The sequence below is a fragment of the Arachis hypogaea genome, chromosome 19 (assembly GCF_003086295.3).
Source record: "Arachis hypogaea cultivar Tifrunner chromosome 19, arahy.Tifrunner.gnm2.J5K5, whole genome shotgun sequence".
In the NCBI taxonomy this organism is placed as follows: Eukaryota; Viridiplantae; Streptophyta; class Magnoliopsida; order Fabales; family Fabaceae; genus Arachis; species Arachis hypogaea.
The window spans coordinates 134891071-134912356 of record NC_092054.1 but is presented as its reverse complement, the minus strand read 5'-3'; the positions used below and the strand labels follow the sequence as shown (position 1 = coordinate 134912356).

Below are 21286 nucleotides of genomic sequence, written 5' to 3'. Positions count from 1 at the left end.
GCACCATTTCAAGACCAAGGATAAATGCTTAAGGCAAGAGTCGAAAGAATCACCAAAAATAGAGAAGTCATCCATAAATATCTCAATGAATTTTTCAACCATATAAGAGAAAATAGAGATGCATCTCTGAAAAGTTACGGGGGCATTGTAGAGTCCAAACGGCATTCTTCTATAAGCAAATACTCTGAAGGGACATGTGAATGCTGTCTTCTCCTGATCTTGAGGATCTATTGCAATCTAATTATGGCTAGAGTATATAGTTAGAAAACAGTAGATAGCATGGCCGGCTAACCTCTCAACCATCTAGTCAATGAAAGGTAAGGGGAAGTGATCCTTGTGGGTAGCATTGTTGATCCTCCTGTAGTCAATGCACATGCGCCTCCATGTGATGGTTCTTGTGAGAATGAGCTCATTCCTTTCATTCTTGATCACTGTCATTTCCCCTTTTTTGGGAATCACTTGTACAGGACTTACCCATGGACTGCCAGAAATGGGGTAAATAATCCCGGCTTCCCAAAGCTTCATCACCTCTTTCTGGACCACTTCATTCATGGTAGGATTTAGTCGCCTCTGTGGTTGCACAACTGGTTTGGCATCATCCTCAAGTAATATATTGTGCATACACTTGGTTAGACTAAACCCTTTTAGATCACTAATGGTCCATCCAAGAGCAGTTTTGTGAGTTCTGAGCATCTGAATTAGCGCCTCCTCCTCCCCATATTTCAGAGAGGAGCTAATAATCGCCGGATAAATGTCTTTGTCTCCCAGGAAGGCATACTTCAAAGATGGAGGCAGAGATTTCAACTCATGTTTCAGGGCTCCTTCTCCTGTGCTAGGCGTGTGAGACTTCTCCTTCAGAGGTGGTGAATCATCAAGTTCAAGTGATGCATCCTCAGAAGGAAACTTTAGAATGTCATCAAGTTTCTCAGCTTCAAACACTTCTTTAATCAAAGGTTCAATCATATCAACTCTCATGCACCCTTCGGAGTCATTAGAGTGTTGCAAGGCTTCTAGCACATTGAGGACAATTTCCTCTTCATTGACTCTTAGAACCAATTCGCCCTTTTTCACATCAATCAGAGCTCTTGCTGTGGCCAAAAAGGGTCTTCCAAGAATCATAGAAGTACTTTTGTCTTCTTCCATATCCAATATCACAAAATCAGCAGGAAAGATAAAAAGTCCTACTTTCACAAGCAGATCTTCAACAACTCCAAGAGGATACTTAATAGAATGGTCTGCAAGTTGAAGGGATATGCGAGTCGGTTTTACCTCATCGATTTGAGGCTTTTTCATTAACGAAAGAGGAATAAGGTTGATACTAGCTCCAAGATCACATAAGGCCTTCTGAATGGTGGTCTCTCCAATGGCACAAGGAATTAGAAAACTCCTGGGATCTTGTAGCTTCTTTGGGAGATTTTTCTCGATGATTGCATTGTATTCCTTAGTCAATACCACTGTCTCACTTTCTTTCCAATCCCTCTTCTTACTCAAGAACTCCTTCATAAATTTGGCATAAAGAGGTATTTGCTCAAGGGCTTTCGCAAAAGGAATGTTGATTTGAAGCTTCCTGAAAACCTCCAAAAATTTGGAAATTTGGTTGTCCTTAGATGCCTTTTGTAGTCTCTGAGGGTATGGCATTTTAGGCTTGTATTCAGGAGCCTTGGGTATAGCAGGATGTGCATCAAGAGTGACTAGAAAAGGGTTGTCTGGATGCCTTGAGGGGGGCATGCTCTGCCTCTTCATTTGTCCTCTCTGTGGTCTCTTTTTCAACCTGCTCTTCACCACCCTTAGTTTTTGGGCCTGCAATATTATCACTTCTCAACTTAACTACCTGACACTCCTCTTTTGGAGTGAAAACCGTGTTACTGGAAGGAGTATCAAAAGGTCCCTCAGGTGTTTTCTTGCTAAATTGTCCCATTTGTATCTCCAAATTCTAAAGTGAAACTCTGATTTTCTACATAAAACTCTGTTGGCTCTTGGAAAGGTCTGCAACAATAGATGCTAAGTCAGGGACACTCTAAGGTTGAGAAGGTTGATGTGGGCAGTTGTTGAAATAATTCTGATTGAAACCCCCTAGGAATTTGGTTGCTGCCTCTGAAGTTTCTCTCTCCATCCATAGTTTGGTTGATTTCTCCACCCTTGATTAAAATTATTGGAATAGGGACCATTGTTGGGGTTTCTAAAGGGACTCCCCATGAAATTCACCTGCTCATGAATGAAGTTTTCATACTCATAATTCTCACCTTGAGGCCAACCGCCACTCATATCATAGGAAGTGTCTTAAGCATTAGTGGCTGAGACTTGCATCCCACTTAAGTGTTGATTAAGAGCACTGATTTACTGAGATATTGCCTTGTTCTAAGCCAGAAGTTCACCCGAGGTATCCAATTTCGTGACTCTTTCCTTTACAGTAGTCCTCTCAGAAGAATATAGGTATTGGTTATTAGCAACCATTTCAATTAACTCAGTAGCTTCCTTTGGGGTCTTCTTCATGTGAAGTGAACCACCTGTAGAATTATCAAGAGACATTTTGGCCATCTCAGAGATGCCATAATAAAATATATGTAGTTGCATCCACTCTATGAACATATCTGGAGGGCATTTTCTGATCATTAACTTGTACCTCTCCCAGGATTCATAGAGGAATTCATCATCTCTCTGCCTGAAGGTCTGGACATCAGTCCTCAGCTTAGTCAGCCTCTCAGGTGGAAAGAATTTGGTTAGAAATTTGTTGACCACTTTATCCCAAGTGTCCAAGGTCTCTTTGGGCTGAGTATCTAGCCACTACTTTCCTCTATCCCTCACGATAAATGGGAAGATAAATAGCTTGTAGATATCGGGATACACCCCATTAGTCTTCACAATATCACAGATTTGTACGAAAGTTGAGATGAACAAGTTTGGGTCTTCTTACGGGAGTTCATAAAACTGGCAGTTCTGTTGCACTAGGGTGATCAACTGAGGTTTCATCCCAAAGTTATTAGTAGCAAAGGGGGCACAATAATAATATTCCCATAGAAATCAGGGGAGGGAGCAGTGAATGAGGCGAGAGTTCTCCTGGGTTGCTTATTTGCATTTGGATCCATACTGACCCTTCGGCCTTTTGCTTCAAAATCGTCCCTGAAGTTCTTTGTTTCTATTCCTACTTGTAAACAAACAGAAAAAAGAAAGGTGGGAGTCTCTACGTCAAAGTGCAGAGAATTTCCAGTAAGGTATCTTGTGTAAGAGAAATAAAATGAAATAAACTAAATAGTGAGATAGTAAAACTCGAAATGACTAGGCAAACAACTAAGGAAATAAAATGAATAATTTGAAAATTAAATAAGATAAATAAAACTAGTAATTTCCAAAATTTTGAAAATAAAATAACTAGGGGACACTAAAATTAATTTCAAAAAGTTAACAAAAATTTTAACCAAGATGAAACTTAATTTTCAGAAATAAACAGAAAAAGAAAGAAAATAAAATTAAAAACAAATCAAAAACTAAAAATGCCTAATCTAAGCAATCAGACAACTGGTAGTTGTCAATCACAGTCAATCTCCAGCAACGGCGCCAAAAACTTGGTGCAGAATTTTTCAATCCATAAACTAACCGACAAATGCACTAGGTCGTACCAAGTAATACCTCAGGTGAGTGAGGGTCGATCACACGAGGATTGATGGACTGAGAAACAATGGTCGAATGAATCACTTAGTCAGGCAAGCAGGAAGTTTGTTTTGAGGGTTGTAAAATGCATTAAACAGTAAATTCATAGAATTGGAAAGAAAACAATAAAAGTGTTATGAAATATTGATGAGCGGATAATTTATACGTTTTTTGGCATTGTTTTTAGTATGTTTTTAGTAGAATCTAGTTACTTTTAGGTAGCGTTTGGTGGAGAGACAGAGACGAAAAGACTGAGACTGAGAGACAGAGACTAAGAGACAGGATTGAAATAAATCTCAGTATTCTGTTTGGTGCAAAATGGGAGACATGAATTGAAACAAGAATGAAACTCTAATTTAATTTGCATAAAGGGTAAAATTGGAATTAATTAATCAAAATGAAAGTATTTTAGGTATAAAATGTTATTAAAGTTTCAGTCTCCATCTCTAAAAATTTCAGTCCCCTGTGTCCCTACTTTTTGGAGATACTGAAATACTGAATTTTTAGAGACAGAGACAGAAATTTTAGTACCAGTCTCTGAACTAACAAACACGATACTGAATCTCAGTCTATCAGTCTCTGTCTCAGTACCTCAAAACAAACACTACCTTAGGGATGTTTTCATTAGTTTTTATGTTAAATTCACATTTCTGAACTTTACTATGATTTTGTGTGTTTTTCTGTGATTTCAGGTATTTTCTGACTAAAATTGAGGGACTTGAGCAAAAATCAGATTCAGAGGTAGAAGAAGGACTGCTGATGTTGTTGGATTCTGACCTCCCTGCACTCAAAGTGGATTTTCTGGAGCTACAGAACTCCAAATGGCGCGCTTCCAATTGCGTTGGAAAGTAGACATCCAGGGCTTTCCAGCAATGTATAATACTCTATACTTTGACTGAGTTTAGATGACGTAAAAGGGCGTTTAACGCCAGTTCTATGCTGCTGTCTGGAGTTAAACGCCAGAAACACGTTACAACCTGGCGTTCAACTCCAGAAAGAGCCTCTGCACGTGTAACATTCAAGCTCAGCCCAAGCAAACACCAAGTAGGCCTCGGAAGTGGATTTATGCATCAATTACTTACTTCTGTAAACTCTATTAGCTAGTTTATTATAAATAGAACTTTTTACTATTGTATTTGACATCCTGGATTGTATTTTTGATCCTGTGATCACGTTTTGGGGGCTGGCCATTCGGCCATGCCTGAACCTTTCACTTATGTATTTTCAAATGGTAGAGTTTCTGCACTCCATAGATTAAGGTGTGGAGCTCTGCTGTTCCTCAAAGATTAATGCAAAGTACTACTGTTTTTCTATTCAATTCAACTTATTCCGCTTCTAAGATATTCATTCGCACTTCAACATGAATGTGATGAACGTGACAATCATCATCATTCCCTATGAACGCGTGCCTGACAACCACTTCCGTTCTACCTTAGATTGAATGAGTATCTCTTGGATCTCTTAATCAGAATCTTCGTGGTATAAGCTAGATTGATGGCAGCATTCATGAGAGTCTGGAAAGTCTAAACCTTGTCTGTGGTATTCCGAGTAGGACTCTGGGATTGAATGACTGTGACGAACTTCAAACTCGCGAGTGCTGGGCATAGTGACAGACGCAAAAGGAGGGTGAATCCTATTCCAGTATGATCGAGAACCTCAGATGATTAGCCATGCTGTGACAGAGCATTTGGACCATTTTCACAAGAGGATGGGATGCAGCCATTGATAAGGGTGATGCCTCCAGACGATTAGCCATGCAGTGATAGCGCATCGGACCATTTTCCAGAGAGGATTAAAAGTAGCCATTGACAATGGTGATGTCCTTACATAAAGCCAGCCATGGAAAGGAGAAGGATTGATTGGATGAAGACAGCAGGAAAGTAGAGGTTCAGAGGAACGAAAGCATCTCTATGCACTTATCTGAAATTCTCACCAATGATTTACATAAGTATTTCTATCCTTATTTTATTATTTAATTTCGAAAACTCCATAACTATTTTATATCCGCCTGACTGAGATTTACAAGGTGACCATAGCTTGCTTCATACCAACAATCTCCGTGGGATCGACCCTTACTCACGTAAGGTTTATTACTTGGACGACCCAGTGCACTTGCTGGTTAGTTGTATCGAAGTTGTGAACGAAAAACGATTTATTAAGACGTGCGTACAGAGTTTTTGGCACCGTTGCCTGAGATCACAATTTCGTGCACCAAGTTTTTGGCGCCGTTGCCGGGGATTGTTCGAGTTTGGACAACTGACGGTTCATCTTGTTGCTCAGATTAGGTAATTTTTTTTTTTGTTTTCTTTTCAAAATTTTTCAAAAACTTCTCCTTTGTTTTCGAAAAAAAAAATTTTAAAATAAAAATGTTTTCAAAAATATATTTTTCTTCAAAAATTTTAAGAATGAATTCTAGTGTTTCATGAAGCATGTTGAAACCTGGCTGGCTGTAAAGCCATGTCTAATTCTTCTGGATAGGGAATGTCAGGCGTGTCATGTCTGAGTTACATACTAAAGTTTGGCTGGCTATTAAGCCATGCTTGACCCTTTGATTGGAGCTTTAGACTAAAGAGCATAAGATTCCTGGAATTCATATTAAAAATTTTGGAATCCTTATTTTTCTTTTTCAAAATGATTTTCGAAAAAAAAATACAAAAAAATCATAAAATCATAAAAATCAAAAATATTTTTTGTGTTTCTTGTTTGAGTCTTGAGTCAATTTTTAAGTTTGGTGTCAATTGCATATTCATCTTGCATTTTTCGAAAAATTCATGCATTCATAGTGTTCTTCATGATCTTCAAGTTGTTCTTGGTAAGTCTTCTTGTTTGATCTTGATGTTTTCTTGTTTTGTGTTGTATGGTGTTTTTCATATGCATTCTTGAATTCTTAGTGCCTAAGCATTAAAGATTTCTAAGTTTGGTGTCCTGCATGTTTTCTTTGCATTAAAAATTTTTCAAAAATATGTTCTTGATGTTCATCATAATCTTCAAAGTGTTCTTGGTGTTCATCTTGACATTCATAGCATTCTTGCATGCATTCATTGTTTTGATCCAAAAATTTCCATGCATTGAGTATTTTTGTTGTTTTTCTCTCTTATCATAAAAATTCAAAAATAAAAAAAATATCTTTCCCTTTATCTTCTCATAAATTAAAAAATTTGGATTGACTTTTTCAAAAAAATTTTTAAAAAAATCTAGTTGTTTTTATGAGTCAAATCAAATTTTCAATTTAAAAACCTTATCTTTTTCAAAATCTTTTTCAAAAATCAAATCTTTTTCATTTTTCTTAGTTATTTTCAAAAATTTAAAAATATTTTTCAAAAATTTTTTTCTTATCTTTATCTCATATTTTCGAAAATAACATCATCAATTAATGTTTTGATTCAAAAATTTCAAGTTTGTTACTTGCTTGTTAAGAAAGATTCAAACTTTAAGTTCTAGAATCACATCTTGTGATTTCTTGTGAATCAAGTCATTAATTGTGATTTTAAAAATCAAATCTTTTTCAAAACTAATTTCAATCATATCTTTTCAAAAATATCTTCTTATCTTATCTTTTTCAAAAATTTGATTTCAAAATATCTTTTCTAACTTCCTAACTTCTTAACTTTTCAAAATTGTTTCAACTAACTAACTAACTTTTTGTTTGTTTCTTATCTTTTTCAAAACTACCTAACTAACTCTCTCTCTCTCTCTAATTTTCGAAAATCCCTTCCCTCTTTTTCAAAATTTCTTTTTAATTAACTAATTATTCTAATTTTTTATTTTAATTTTCGAAAATTACTAACGTTTTTCAAAAACTGTTTTCGAAAATCACTAACCCTTTTTCAAAAATTATTTTTGAAAATTCTCCTTCCTCTCTCATCTCCTTCTAATTATTTATTCATCTACTAACATCTCCTCATCTCAAATCACTGCTCCTATCCTTACCCTTGTGTTTGGATTCTTCATTCTTCTTCACCCCTATTCCTTTTCTTCTTCTACTAACAATAAGGAACCTCTTTACTGTAACATAGAGGATTCCTCTTCTTTTCTTGTTCTCTTCTCTTTCTTATGAGCAGGAACAAAGAAAAAGGTATTCTTGTTGAAGCTGATCCAGAACCTGAAAGGACTCTGAAGAGAAAACTAAGAGAAGCTAAATTACAACAATCCAGAGACAACCTTATTGAAAATTTCGAACAAGTAAAGGAGATGGCAGCCGAACCCAACAACAATAATGCAAGGAGAATGCTTGGTGACTTTACTGCACCAAATTACAATTTACATGGACGAAGCATCTCCATTCCTGCCATTGGAGCAAATAACTTTGAGCTAAAACCTCACCTAGTTTCTCTGATGCAGCAGAACTGCAAGTTTCATGGACTTCCATCTGAAGATTCTTTTCAGTTCTTAACTGAATTCTTGCAGATATGTGATACTGTTAAGACTAATGGAGTAGATTCTGAAGTCTACAGGCTCATGCTTTTCCCTTTTGCTGTAAGAGACAGAGCTAGAGTGTGGTTGGACTCTCAACCCAGAGATAGCCTAAACTCTTGGGACAAGCTGGTCACAGCTTTCTTAGCCAAGTTCTTTCCTCCTCAAAAGCTGAGCAAGCTTAGAGTGGATGTTCAAACCTTCAGACAGAAAGAAGGTGAATCCCTCTATGAAGCTTGGGAGAGATACAAGCAACTGACCAAAAAGTGTCCTTCTGACATGCTTTCAGAATGGACCATCCTGGATATATTCTATGATGGTCTGTCTGAATTAGCTAAAATGTCATTGGATACTTCTGTAGGTGGATCCATCCACCTAAAGAAAACGCCTGCAGAAGCTCAAGAACTCATTGACATGGTTGCTAATAACCAGTTCATGTACACTTCTGAGAGGAATCCTGTGAATAATGGGACGCCTATGAAGAAGGGAGTTCTTGAAATTGATACTCTGAATGCCATATTGGCTCAGAATAAAATATTGACTCAGCAAGTCAATATGATTTCTCAGAGTCTGAATGGAATACAAGCTACATCCAACAGTACTCAAGAGGCATCTTCAGAAGAAGAAGCATATGATCCTGAGAACCCTGCAATAGCAGAGGTAAATTATATGGGTGAACCTTATGGAAACACCTATAACTCATCATGGAGAAATCATCCAAATTTCTCATGGAAGGATCAAAAGCCTCAACAAGGCTTTAATAATGGTGGAAGAAACAGGTTTAACAACAGTAAACCTTTTCCATCATCCACTCAGCAACAGACAGAGAACTCTGAACAAAATACTTCTAATTTAGCAAACTTAGTCTCTGATCTATCTAAGGCCACTGTGAGTTTCATGAATGAAACAAGGTCATCCATCAGAAATTTGGAGGCACAAGTGGGCCATCTGAGTAAAAGGATCACTGAAATCCCCCTAGTACTCTCCCAAGCAATACAGAAGAAAATCCAAAAGGAGAGTGCAAGGCCATTGAATTAATCACCATGGCCGAACCTGTAAGGGAGGTTGAGGACGTGAATCCCAGTGAGGAAGACCTCCTGGGACGTCCAGTGATCAATAAGGAGTTTCCCTCTGAGGAACCAAAGGAATCTGAGGCTCATCTAGAGACCATAGAGATTCCATTAACCCTCCTTATGCCATTCATGAGCTCTGATGAGTATTCCTCTTCTGAAGAGAATGAGGATGTTACTGAAGAGCAAGTTACCAAGTACCTTGAAGCTGAATGCCAAATTATTTGGCATTGAGACTTGGGAAGATGAACCTCCCTTGTTCACCAATGAACTGAGTGATCTAGATCAACTGACATTGCCTCAGAAGAAACAGGATCCTGGAAAGTTCTTAATACCTTGTACCATAGGTACCATGACCTTTGAGAAGGCTCTATGTGACCTTGGGTCAGGGATAAACCTCATGCCCCTCTCTGTAATAGAGAAACTGGGAATCTATGGGGTGCAAGCTGCTAAAATCTCATTAGAGATGGCAGACAATTCAAGAAAACAGACTTATGGACAAGTAGAGGACGTGTTAGTAAAGGTTGAAGGCCTTTACATCCCTGCTGATTTCACAGTCCTAGATACTGGGAAGGATGAGGATGAATTCATCATCCTTGGAAGACCCTTCCTAGCCACAGCAAGAGCTGTGATTGATGTGGACAGAGGAGAATTGATCCTTCAATTAAATGAGGACAACCTTGTGTTTAAAACTCAAGGATCTCTCTCTGTACCCATGGAGAGGAAGCACAGTAAGCTTCTCTCATTGCAGAGTCAACCAGAGCCCCCACAGTCAAACTCTAAATTTGGTGTTGGGAGGCCACAACAAACTCTAAGTTTGGTGTTGAACTCCCATATCCAAACTCTAAGTTTGGTGTTGGGGAGTCTCAACAATGCTCTGAACATCTGTGAGGCTCCATGAGAGCCCACTGTCAAGCTATTGACATTAAAGAAGCGCTTGTTGGGAGGCAACCCAATTTTTATTTAACTATATTTTATTAGTTATATGTCTTTATAGGTACATGATCATGTGGAGTCACAAAATAAATATAAAAATTGAAAATGCAATCAAAAACAGCAGAAGAAAAATCACACCCTGGAGGAAGACCTTACTGGCGTTTAAACGCCAGTAAGAAGCATCTGGCTGGTGTTCAACGCCAGAACAGAGCATGGTTCTGGCGCTGAACGCCCAAAATGGGCAGCATCTGGGCGTTTGAATGCCAGAATTACACCCTGGAGAAGAGCTGGCGCTGAACACCCAGAACAAGCATGGTTCTGGCGTTCAACGCCAGAAATGGGCAACAAATGGGCGTTCAACGCCCAGAACAAGCACCAATCTGGCGCTGAACGCCCAGAGTTGTGTGCAAAGGCATTCTGCATGCCTAATTTGGTGCAAGGTTGTAAATCCTTGAACACCTCAGGATCTGTGGATCCCACAGGATCACCTCAGGATCTGTGGACCCCACAGGATCCCCACCTACCTCACCCTCTCTCTCTCCATTCATTGTCATCCCTTCTGTTTTCCATTCACCACTCACATCCATACATCCCACTTACCTAAAAAATTTAATATCCCTTTCCCACCCAATCCCACCCATATGGCCGAATACACACATCCCTCCATCTCCTCTGTATCTTCTTCTTCTTCTATTCTTTCTTCTTTTGCTCGAGGGCGAGCAACATTCTAAGTTTGGTGTGGTAAAAGCATAGCTTTTTTTTGTTTTTCCATAAGCATTAATGGCACCTAAGGCCAGAGAAACCTCAAGAAAGAGGAAAGGGAAGGCAATTGCTTCCACCTCTGAGCCATGGGAGATGGAAAGATTCATCTCACAAGCCCATCACTAAGAAAAGGATGGAGCAAACAAGAGAGCACATTCATGGATCTCAACAGGCACATGAAGAAGCTCATCATCAAGAAATCCCTGAGATGCCTCAAGGGATGCACCTTCCTCCACAGAATTTTTGGGAGCAAATCAACACCTCCCTAAGAGAATTAAGTTCCAACATGGGACAATTAAGGGTGGAACATCAAGAGCACTCCATCATCCTTCATGAAATTAGAGAAGATCAAAAAGCAATGAGGGAGGAGCAACAAAGACAAGGAAGAGACATAGAAGAGCTCAAGGACATCATTGGTTCCTCAAGAAGGAAACGCCACCATCACTAAGGTGGACTCATTCCTTGTTCTTACATTCTCTGTTTTTTGTTTTCTCTATGTTAAGTGCTTATCTATGTTTGTGTCTTATTACATGATCATTAGTAGTTAGTAACTATGTCTTAAAAGTTATGAATGTCCTATGAATCCATCATCTCTCTTAAATGAAAAATGTTTTAATTCAAAAGAACAAGAAGTACATGAGTTTCGAATTTATCCTTGAACATAGTTTAATTACATTGATGTGGTGACAATACTTTTTGTTTTCTGAATGAATGCTTGAACAGTGCATATGTCTTTTGAAGTTGTTGTTTAAGAATGTTAAATATGTTGGCTCTTGAAAGAATGATGACAAGGAGACATGTTATTTGATAATCTGAAAAATCATAAAAATGATTCTTGAGGCAAGAAAAAGCAGCAAAGAACAAAGCTTGCAGAAAAAAAAATAGCGAAAAAAAAAAAGAAAGAAAAAGCAAAAGCAAGCAGAAAAAGCCAAAAGCTCTTAAAACCAAGAGGCAAGAGCAAAAAGCCAATAACCATTAAAACCAAAAGGCAAGGGTAAATAAAAAGGATCCCAAGGCTTTGAGCATCAGTGGATAGGAGGGCTTAAAGGAATAAAATCCCGACCTAAGCGGCTAAACCAAGCTGTCCCTAACCATGTGCTTGTGGCGTGAAGGTGTCAAGTGAAAACTTGAGACTGAGCGGTTAAAGTCAAGGTCCAAAGCAAAAGAAGAGTGTGCTTAAGAACCCTGGACACCTCTAATTGGGGACTTTAGCAAAGCTGAGTCACAATCTGAAAAGGTTCACCCAATTATGTGTCTGTGGCATTTATGTATCCGGTGGTAATACTGGAAAACAAAGTGCTTAGGGCCACGGCCAAGACTCATAAAGTAGCTGTGTTCAAGAATCAACATACTGAACTAGGAGAATCAATAACACTATCTGAACTCTGAGTTCCTATAGATGCCAATCATTCTGAACCTCAATAGATAAAGTGAGATGCCAAAACTATTCAAGAGGCAAAAAGCTACAAGTCCCGCTCATCTGATTGGAGCTATGTTTCATTGATAGTTTGGAATTTATAGTATATTCTCTTCTTTTTATCCTATTTGATTTTCAGTTGCTTGGGGACAAGCAACAATTTAAGTTTGGTGTTGTGATGAGCGGATAATTTATACGTTTTTTTGGCATTGTTTTTAGTATGTTTTTAGTAGAATCTAGTTACTTTTAGGGATGTTTTCATTAGTTTTTATGTTAAATTCACATTTCTGGACTTTACTATGAGTTTGTGTGTTTTTCTGTGATTTCAGGTATTTTCTGACTGAAATTGAGGGACTTGAGCAAAAATCAGATTCAGAGGTAGAAGAAGGACTGCTGATGCTGTTGGATTCTGACCTCCCTGCACTCAAAGTGGATTTTCTGGAGCTACAGAACTCAAAATGGCGCGCTTCCAATTGCGTTGGAAAGTAGATATCCAGGGCTTTATAGCAATGTATAATCGTCCATACTTTGACCGAGTTTAGATGACGTAAAAGGGCATTGAACGCCAGTTCTATGCTGCTGTCTAGAGTTAAACGCCAGAAACACGTCACGAACCAGAGTTGAACGCCAGAAACACGTTACAACCTGGCGTTCAACTCCAGAAAGAGCCTCTGCACGTGTAACATTCAAGCTCAGCCCAAGCACACACCAAGTGGGCCCCGAAAGTAGATTTATGCATCAATTACTTACTTCTGTAAACCCTAGTAGCTAGTTTATTATAAATAGAACTTTTTACTCATGTATTTGACATCCTGGATTGTATTTTTGATCCTGTGATCACGTTTTGGGGGCTGGCCATTCGGCCATGCCTGAACCTTTCACTTATGTATTTTCAAACGGTAGAGTTTCTGCACTCCATAGATTAAGGTGTGGAGCTCTGCTGTTCCTCAAAGATTAATGCAAAGTACTACTGTTTTTCTATTCAATTCAACTTATTCCGCTTCAAATATATTCATTCGCACTTCAACATGAATGTGATGAACGTGACAATCATCATCATTCCCTATGAATGCGTGCCTGACAACCACTTCCGTTCTACCTTAGATTGAATGAGTATCTCTTGGATCTCTTAATCAGAATCTTCGTGGTATAAGATAGATTGATGGCGGCATTCATGAGAGTCCGGAAAGTCTAAACCTTGTCTGTGGTATTCCGAGTAGGACTCTGGGATTGAATGACTGTGACAAACTTCAAACTCGCGAGTGCTGGGCGTAGTGACAGACGCAAAAGGAGGGTGAATCCTATTCCAGTATGATCGAGAACCTCAGATGATTAGCCGTGCTGTGACAGAGCATTTGGACCATTTTCACAAGAGGATGGGATGCAGCCATTGACAAGGGTGATGCCTCCAGACGATTAGCCATGCAGTGACAGCGCATCGGACCATTTTCCAGAGAGAATTAAAAGTAGCCATTGACAATGGTGATGTCCTTACATAAAGCCAGCCATGGAAAGGAGAAGGATTGATTGGATGAAGACAGCAGGAAAGCAGAGGTTCAGAGGAACGAAAGCATCTCTATGCGCTTATCTGAAATTCTCACCAATGATTTACATAAGTATTTCTATCCTTATTTTATTATTTAATTTCGAAAACTCCATAACTATTTTATATCCGTCTGACTGAGATTTATAAGGTGACCATAGCTTGCTTTATACCAACAATCTCCGTGGGATCGACCCTTACTCACGTAAGGTTTATTGCTTGGACGACCCAGTGCACTTGCTGGTTAGTTGTATCGAAGTTGTGAATGAAAAACGATTTATTAAGACGTGCGTACAGAGTTTTTGGCGCCGTTGCCTGAGATCACAATTTCGTGCACCAAATATATGAAAGAAAATAGTTAAGGCTTCGAAGTTGTTTATTCATCCGGAGTAAGTTTTCTTACCAACTATTTTAATCATGCAAGATTTATTTCATGACAAACTGCAATTGACTAAACCCTAATTACCCAAAGCTAAGAGGATTATATGTCACTTAATGTAGGTTAGAGGGTTAAGAGCAATTCTAGTTTATGGCCACAAAAACCCTAATTACCCAAAGCTAAGAGGATTATATGTCACGTATCCTGATTAGTTCAAGTAATTAGCAATTTTGGATGAATTTGCTTTCATCAAACTGTTGTTCAAGCAAGATAACTCTTTCAAGAATCACAAGAACACATATAGAATAAGGGTTATACTGTCATTCTACCCAAATTCATAAGATGAAGAATGGAAGCAATTCTTGAAACTAAATCAATACATTAATTAAAATAGAAGAATAATAATCTCAATTTATAGAAATAAACAGAGCTCCTAACCTTAACCAATGAGATTTAGTGGCTCATGACTTACAGAAAAAACAAGGGTTCTGAAAAGTGAAACGTGCGGAAGTGACAAGATGAGAAGAGATCCCCCTAAAGAGTGAATCTTTTCCCTCTTATATCTAACCTAATTTGATTTGAAACTAAAATAAAATAATAAATTCTAAAACTAAAAGAGTTTGTTTGTAAATAAAAATTACAAAAATAAAAGATAAGATTGTAATTAAAAGCTAAATCCATTAAAGATGCTCCTTTGATGGGATTTGAATTTGGATTGCCTGGCGCTAAACACCAACTTGGTGCTTAGCGCCTAAAGGGGGGGGGGGGGCAGAAGCGTGCTGAGTTGCTGGCGCTAAACGCCAGCTTGGCGTTTAGCACCCAAAAGGAGTAGCTCCAATTCTTCTCTCTCTTGTACAAAACTCTGCCAACATGCCCGAATTTCACCTGAAATAATAAAAACATCAAAACAACTCAAAGTAGCATCCAAAGAGAATTTTAACACCAAAATATAATTAAATTTACTAAATTCTAACTTAATTTAACTAGAAATAAGCAACAAATAGGTATAAGATGCTCACGCATCAAATTGCGAGGGGAAGAGGGTTGCGGCAGTGATCTGTGAACTGCAACGAGAAGGGACTGCGGCAGTGAACTGCGAATCGCGAGTGAAAGGGGGACAGAGTGGTGGCGGCGCCTAGAATCGCGACTGGGAGGGCGCGAGCGTTCGTGAACAGCAGTGACTGCGGTTGATTCCGTCACAAAGAAAGGGCGAGTGGTCGCTGAATGATGGCGCAGCGGCATGACGGCATGTTGCTGTCCTTTGCGCGTGCTCCTCGTCGATGGCGGTGACTGTGGTAGTCTGCAATGAGAATAGGAATGACGAAAGTCTGGTCGGTGCCGTGGTGACGTGGTGATGGTGCGAAGAAACGACACGTCGGGTTATTAGGAGTAGAGTAAGATGGTACAATGTTAAAAGTTTGGGGGAAAGGAATTAGAATTTGGGAGAAAAAATTTAGATATTAAACAGTGAAAACAAATTTCTTTTATACGATGAATTTTTTATTAATTAACTTAATTATTATTTAATGTTAATTTCAGTTTTACCTCTATTATATAATACACTAAATTCATTGGTTTCCATGCTTTTTCTTATAACATAATACAATGTCTCATACAACGAGGGACAGAGCTAGACTAGTTTTTTATAGAGTCTATGTTTGATAATTTGCTAAAATATTTTATATTATTATTTCTAAGAATAAATTTTAAATAAAAGTTAAGCATATAATTTTAATCAAACATCTATGTGAAGATATATACATATATGTATTTAATATTTAATTAATAAAAGACAGCTACTAACTTTGTTGTTTTTGATATGTATATACAATACTCATATATTATACATTTTTTTTTTGAAAACTAACAAGATAATCTCTATAAATAAATAAGAATGCATATCATAAATAACGTAAGGCTACAATGCGTAAAAGTTACAACTTTGTACTTATAATTTATTATCATGAAAAGGTTATTTGATGTTTTTTTACTTTTAAAATCATCTATTATTATATGTGTCAAAATAGTTATTAATTCTTTTTTAATATATAAATAACCTAATTATCTTTAAAAAAATTCATCAATCATCTTATTTTAGAGTGTTATCTTAACAATTTTGTATTGCTAAAAATTTTTTTTATTATTGTTGTAAACACTAAAAGAATTAAAACAATACATATTAATCTATCAACTATATGATAAGTTCTTAATTTTTCTGTTTATTGTCACTTGTTACATAATTCAAAAAGTGTATTAATGCTTTTTAAATGATTTGATATATCATGTTAATAATGTTACAATTGAGATTTTAAAATATTTAGTTCCTTAAAAAAAATTAATATAAAATTTTTCTACTAATTTGTTAATTTCTTTAATGTTAGATTATTTGAAATTATTGTCCTTAGAATCTAAAGTACAAAAGCTCTATTATTTGCTCAGTAAATTTACTATTCAACTTTTGTATCTGAGGGTTAATTGTTATAAAAAATACATCTACTCAATAATAATGTTCAATGATCACATTTGGTTAATGAGATCGAACACTTTTAAAGACATATTATACACTCATATTAGAGACTTTAATTTCATACTTTAAAGACATATTATACACTCAATGAAGTTTTAAAGCTAGCTTTAATTACTTCATCGATACCTATAGTTTTATCGAATTTTTAATTAAATTTTTATATTTTTTAATTAAACTTTTATATCATATTAAATTTTGTAACTAAGTCTCTACCGTGATAAAAATGTTACAATTAATGGAATATTATGTTAAACTGTAAAAAATATTCAGTCAAGTGTTAGGCATATTTGTTTTGTTTAACTAATTATTCTGTTAATTCTAACGTTTTTGTCACGACAGAAATTTAATTACAAAATTTGATACAATATAGGAACTCAATCGAAAAGAAAAAAGTATAGGAATCTAATTGAAAATTTAATGACACTATAAAACTGATGAGTAATTAAACCTTAAGGTTTTTAATAATTGGGGTTACTGCGAGCAAGATTAACTTAGGTTAACAAAGGAGATTAAATTATCCCACAAAACAAGCAAAATTAAATTGGTCCACTTAAATTTTGCTTCAAATCATTCAGGAAAATGAATACCCTAAACCATGCTAATCCAAGCAAGCAAAGAAGAGGAATCTCTGTGAATCTGAAGTCTGAACAATAATTAAAAAAAAGAAGAAAATAGCCATTACTAAATGAGTGAAAAACTGAAGATTGATGGTTTAGAGGTTACAGAAACTCTCGTTGTAAGTATAGTTACTAAACCAAGCAATCAACCTTTCTTACAAAAGTTTTGGGTGTCACAAGTAACAAACCCCATTAAAAATTATTAACCGAGTATTCAAACCTCGGGTCGTCTTCTCAAGGAACTGCAAGGAAGTATGTTCTTATTATTGGCTATAAAGGTTGTAATCGGGGTGTAGAAGGTGAGAAGCAAGTGATTTAAATGACAAGTAAAATAGATGGCAATTAGAATAAATAAATACTGTAAAGCAAACTTCTGGCAAGGTAAAAGAAATTGGAAGTCCAACTTAACTATCTCTCTCAATAATAATGAAAGTTGAATCTAAATTCCGCTTAGTTAACCTTTACCAAAGCAAAGGAAAGTCAAGGGACTAATTAGTTTGACCTTCGAATCCTATTTATTTCCTAAGAAAAAGTTGGGATTATTGAAGTTCAGTTCAATTAGCAAGATAGCGATTATCAGTTATGTTGAGTTGATAATGTTGAGTTACTGATTTCTTAACCAAGACCAAAAGGGGAAAAAAGTAAAATTGCTAGAATAAAAATGTCCTTAGATGGAAAACAATGGTAACACAAATTAAAGAGAAAGTAATCAATAACTGAAATACCTCAAATAATCATTAATTCAAATAATAATCTGTAACATGGAATAATTCATAAGCCAATTGGGCAACATACCTGGATCGAGAGTCACTCTTAAAAACTAAGAGAAGTCCTAAATCCTAATCCTAAGAGAGAGAGGAGAGAATCTCCCTCTCAAAACTAGATCTAAATCATGGAAAGTAATAAAAATGCGAGCTCTCTCCTGACTGGATGCATTCCCCCACTTTATAGCCTCCAATCTGTGCTTTCTGGGCAAAAAACTGGGTCAAAAATAGCCCAGAAATCGCCCCCTGCGTACTCTGGTACGTTTAGGTCGCGGACAAGTGACGCGAAGGCGTCGCCCACGCAGCCGCGCGGATTGAAGTTCGCAGATGTGATGCGTCCGCATGGATCACGCATTCGCATTGCCTAGCGTTAGAGCAACTATGGCATATTATATATCAAATCGAAGCCCCGGACGTTAGCTTTCCAATGCAACTAGAACCGCGTCGTTTGGACTTCTGTAGCTAAAATTATAGCCGTTTGAGTGCGAAGAGGTCAGGCTGGACAGCTTAGCAATTTCTCCAACTTCTTGTATTCCTTCCACTTTTGCATGCTTCCTTTCCATTCTCTGAGCCATTCCTGCCCTGTAATCTCTGAAATCACTTAACACACATATCAAGGCATCTAATGGTGATAAGAGAGGATTGATATTAGCAATATAAAGGCTAAAGAAGCATGTTTTCAATTAAAGCACATAATTAGGAAGGCAAATGTAAAATCATGCAAATAGTATGAATAAGTGGGTAAAGAGTTGATAAAAACTACTCAATTGAGCACAAGATAAACCATGAGATAGAGGTTTATCAACCTCCCCACACTTAAACATTAGCATGTCCTCATGCTAAGCTCAAGAGAAGCTATAAAGATGAAGAGGAATGGTAGGATGTATGAAATGCAATCCTATCTATATGAATGCAACTACATGCAAAATGTTTCTACCTACTTGGTTTAAAAGTAAACAAGTTCTCCAAGACAAATACAAACCAATTTCCACTAATTCAAATTGTACAATAAAAAGCAAGTAAACTTGTAAAAAGACAGCTCATGAAAGCAGGGAACATAGAATCAAGCATTGAACCCTCACTAGTAGTGTATATCACTCTAATCTCTCAAGTGTATAGGGTTATTCACTCTACTCTTCTCTAGTCATGCTTTCTAAACCTTGTTCTTCATCTAACCAATCAACAAATATTTAATGTACCAATGCAAACATCATGAGGTCTTTTCAAGGTTGTAATGGGGCTGGGGTAAAGGTAAGGATATATGTATGGCTAAGTGAGCTATAATATGAATCTTTAATTAACCTAAGCTCTCACCTAATATACATATACTCTATATACTTTTAAATTCATGCCTAGCTACCCATAATTCCCACTTTTGTATAATTCCCATACTCATGTACCAATTTTTTTTTTCTTTAATTTTTATCACATGTGCATTGATCTTTTTATTAAACTTAATATTGGGGTAATTTTGTCCCCTTATTTACTTATTTATTGAGTATTTTTGGATTTTTCTCTTTTTTCTCTTTTTTTTAGAGAAACAAACATAACTTATCAATGCACATGGATTTTCTATTAGTTTTCTATTTTAGTTTTTCATGAGTAGATTCCAAATTCCTGATATTCAAATAAATTAGAAACATTATACTTTTCCTTTATTAACCCATGTTCCCACAGTTTCCCCACACTTAATTAACACACTATCTTAAGCTAACCAAAGATTCAATTGGGATAATTAATTTGTTTTCCGCTTAAGGCTAGTGATGTGGTAAGATATAGAACAAATGGGGATTAAAAGGCTCAAAGTGGCTGACAAGGATGATTTAAAGGGTAGGCTTGTTTGGGATAAGTGAGCTAAAATCAAATAATGGCCTCAATCATATGCAAGCATGTAAATACACTAAATAATGGACAGATAGATTGGAACAAAATATAGATTACAATCATGGAGAAGAAGACACATAAGAATAAAAACTTATGGTTAAATAATGTAACCATATAAATAAGCTCAAATCTCACAGGTTGTGTGTTCTTTATCTCAAAAACCATGTTCCAAATACAACTTCAAACAAATTTAACATAAAAATTTTCAATTTAAATTAGTGAATTTTTTTTTCAAAAATAGGGTCTTTAGAAGAAATTTATTATTTTTCAACCAAGTAGTATTTAAATACAAACAATCAACTACACATGCAATCTATTATGTAATGCAACAATGAACTAATGAAGAAAATAAGACATTGGTGTTGAGAAGAGAATAACTAACCCATGGAGATCGGTATTGACCTCCCCACACTTAAAGATTGCACCGTCCTCGGTGCATGCTGAGATGTGCAGGTGGACGGGTTGTTTCAACTGTTTGCTTTTCTCTAAAGATTGTGCAGATGGACTTGTCTGTCTCCCCATGTAAACGTCTTCCGGTTCCCTTCCGGGTGGCCATCCTGAAAGAAAAAAAAGGTAACCCAATAATAGAGATAAGAAAATAAATGAATTATGATTGGGTTAATGCCAAATGATAAGGGTCTCATTTACATGGTAGCTACAACATTCAAGTGAGAAAATAATAGAAGTACATGGCAAATCAAGAGTGCAACAATTTGCAACAATGGGGAAGAGAATGTGGGTAAAGAGAGATAAATTCATGTCAATGCAAAAATTAATACAAATATCATAAAAGATTAGCATTGACTTAAATAATATTACCCAACAGTGTAAAACAAGTCACTGAGCACCAAAATAATACCAGAAAAGACACAACAGTTGAATATGAATTAGGGACACCAATGGAAAAATAATAAATTTAGAAAAGAAAAGAAAAATATGCACAAAATTAAAATTCAATGAATGAAAGTATGCAAATAAATTAAATAAAATAGAATGGAAGTGAGAGAAAATAAGAAAGGAAGAAAAAAAGAAGTAAGAAAAGATAAGAAGAATAAGGATTCGGAGAAGAAAAGATAAGAAAATTGGCACTAATCTGGATAGGTTGTGCGACGCTGGTGACGCGGACGCGTGGGCACGCGATCGCGTGACTCGATTTGTGCTAGTGGCGCGAGTGCAGCCTCGCGGTCGCACAACTCTCTGTTGAAAACTTAGTATTGCCAAAATCCAGGGTGACGCGGTCGCGTGGGGCATGCGATCGCGTGAGTGGCCTTATTTCCAATATGACGCGGACGCGTGGGGCACGCGTTCGCGTGGGAGGGCTTGGGC

The 21286-nt window shown here is 36.7% G+C and overlaps 1 protein-coding gene and 1 non-coding gene across 2 annotated transcripts in view; one reads left to right on the top strand and one right to left on the bottom strand.

Moving 5' to 3' along the window:
• Positions 1 to 21286, top strand: part of LOC112779560 (probable glutathione S-transferase) — a 136858-nt gene that overhangs the window by 45531 nt on the left and 70041 nt on the right. The window lies entirely within an intron of this gene.
• On the bottom strand, positions 8239 to 8346 carry LOC112780640 (small nucleolar RNA R71). Its single transcript, XR_003191463.1, has one exon. It is a non-coding gene; the product is annotated as a small nucleolar RNA R71 (small nucleolar RNA).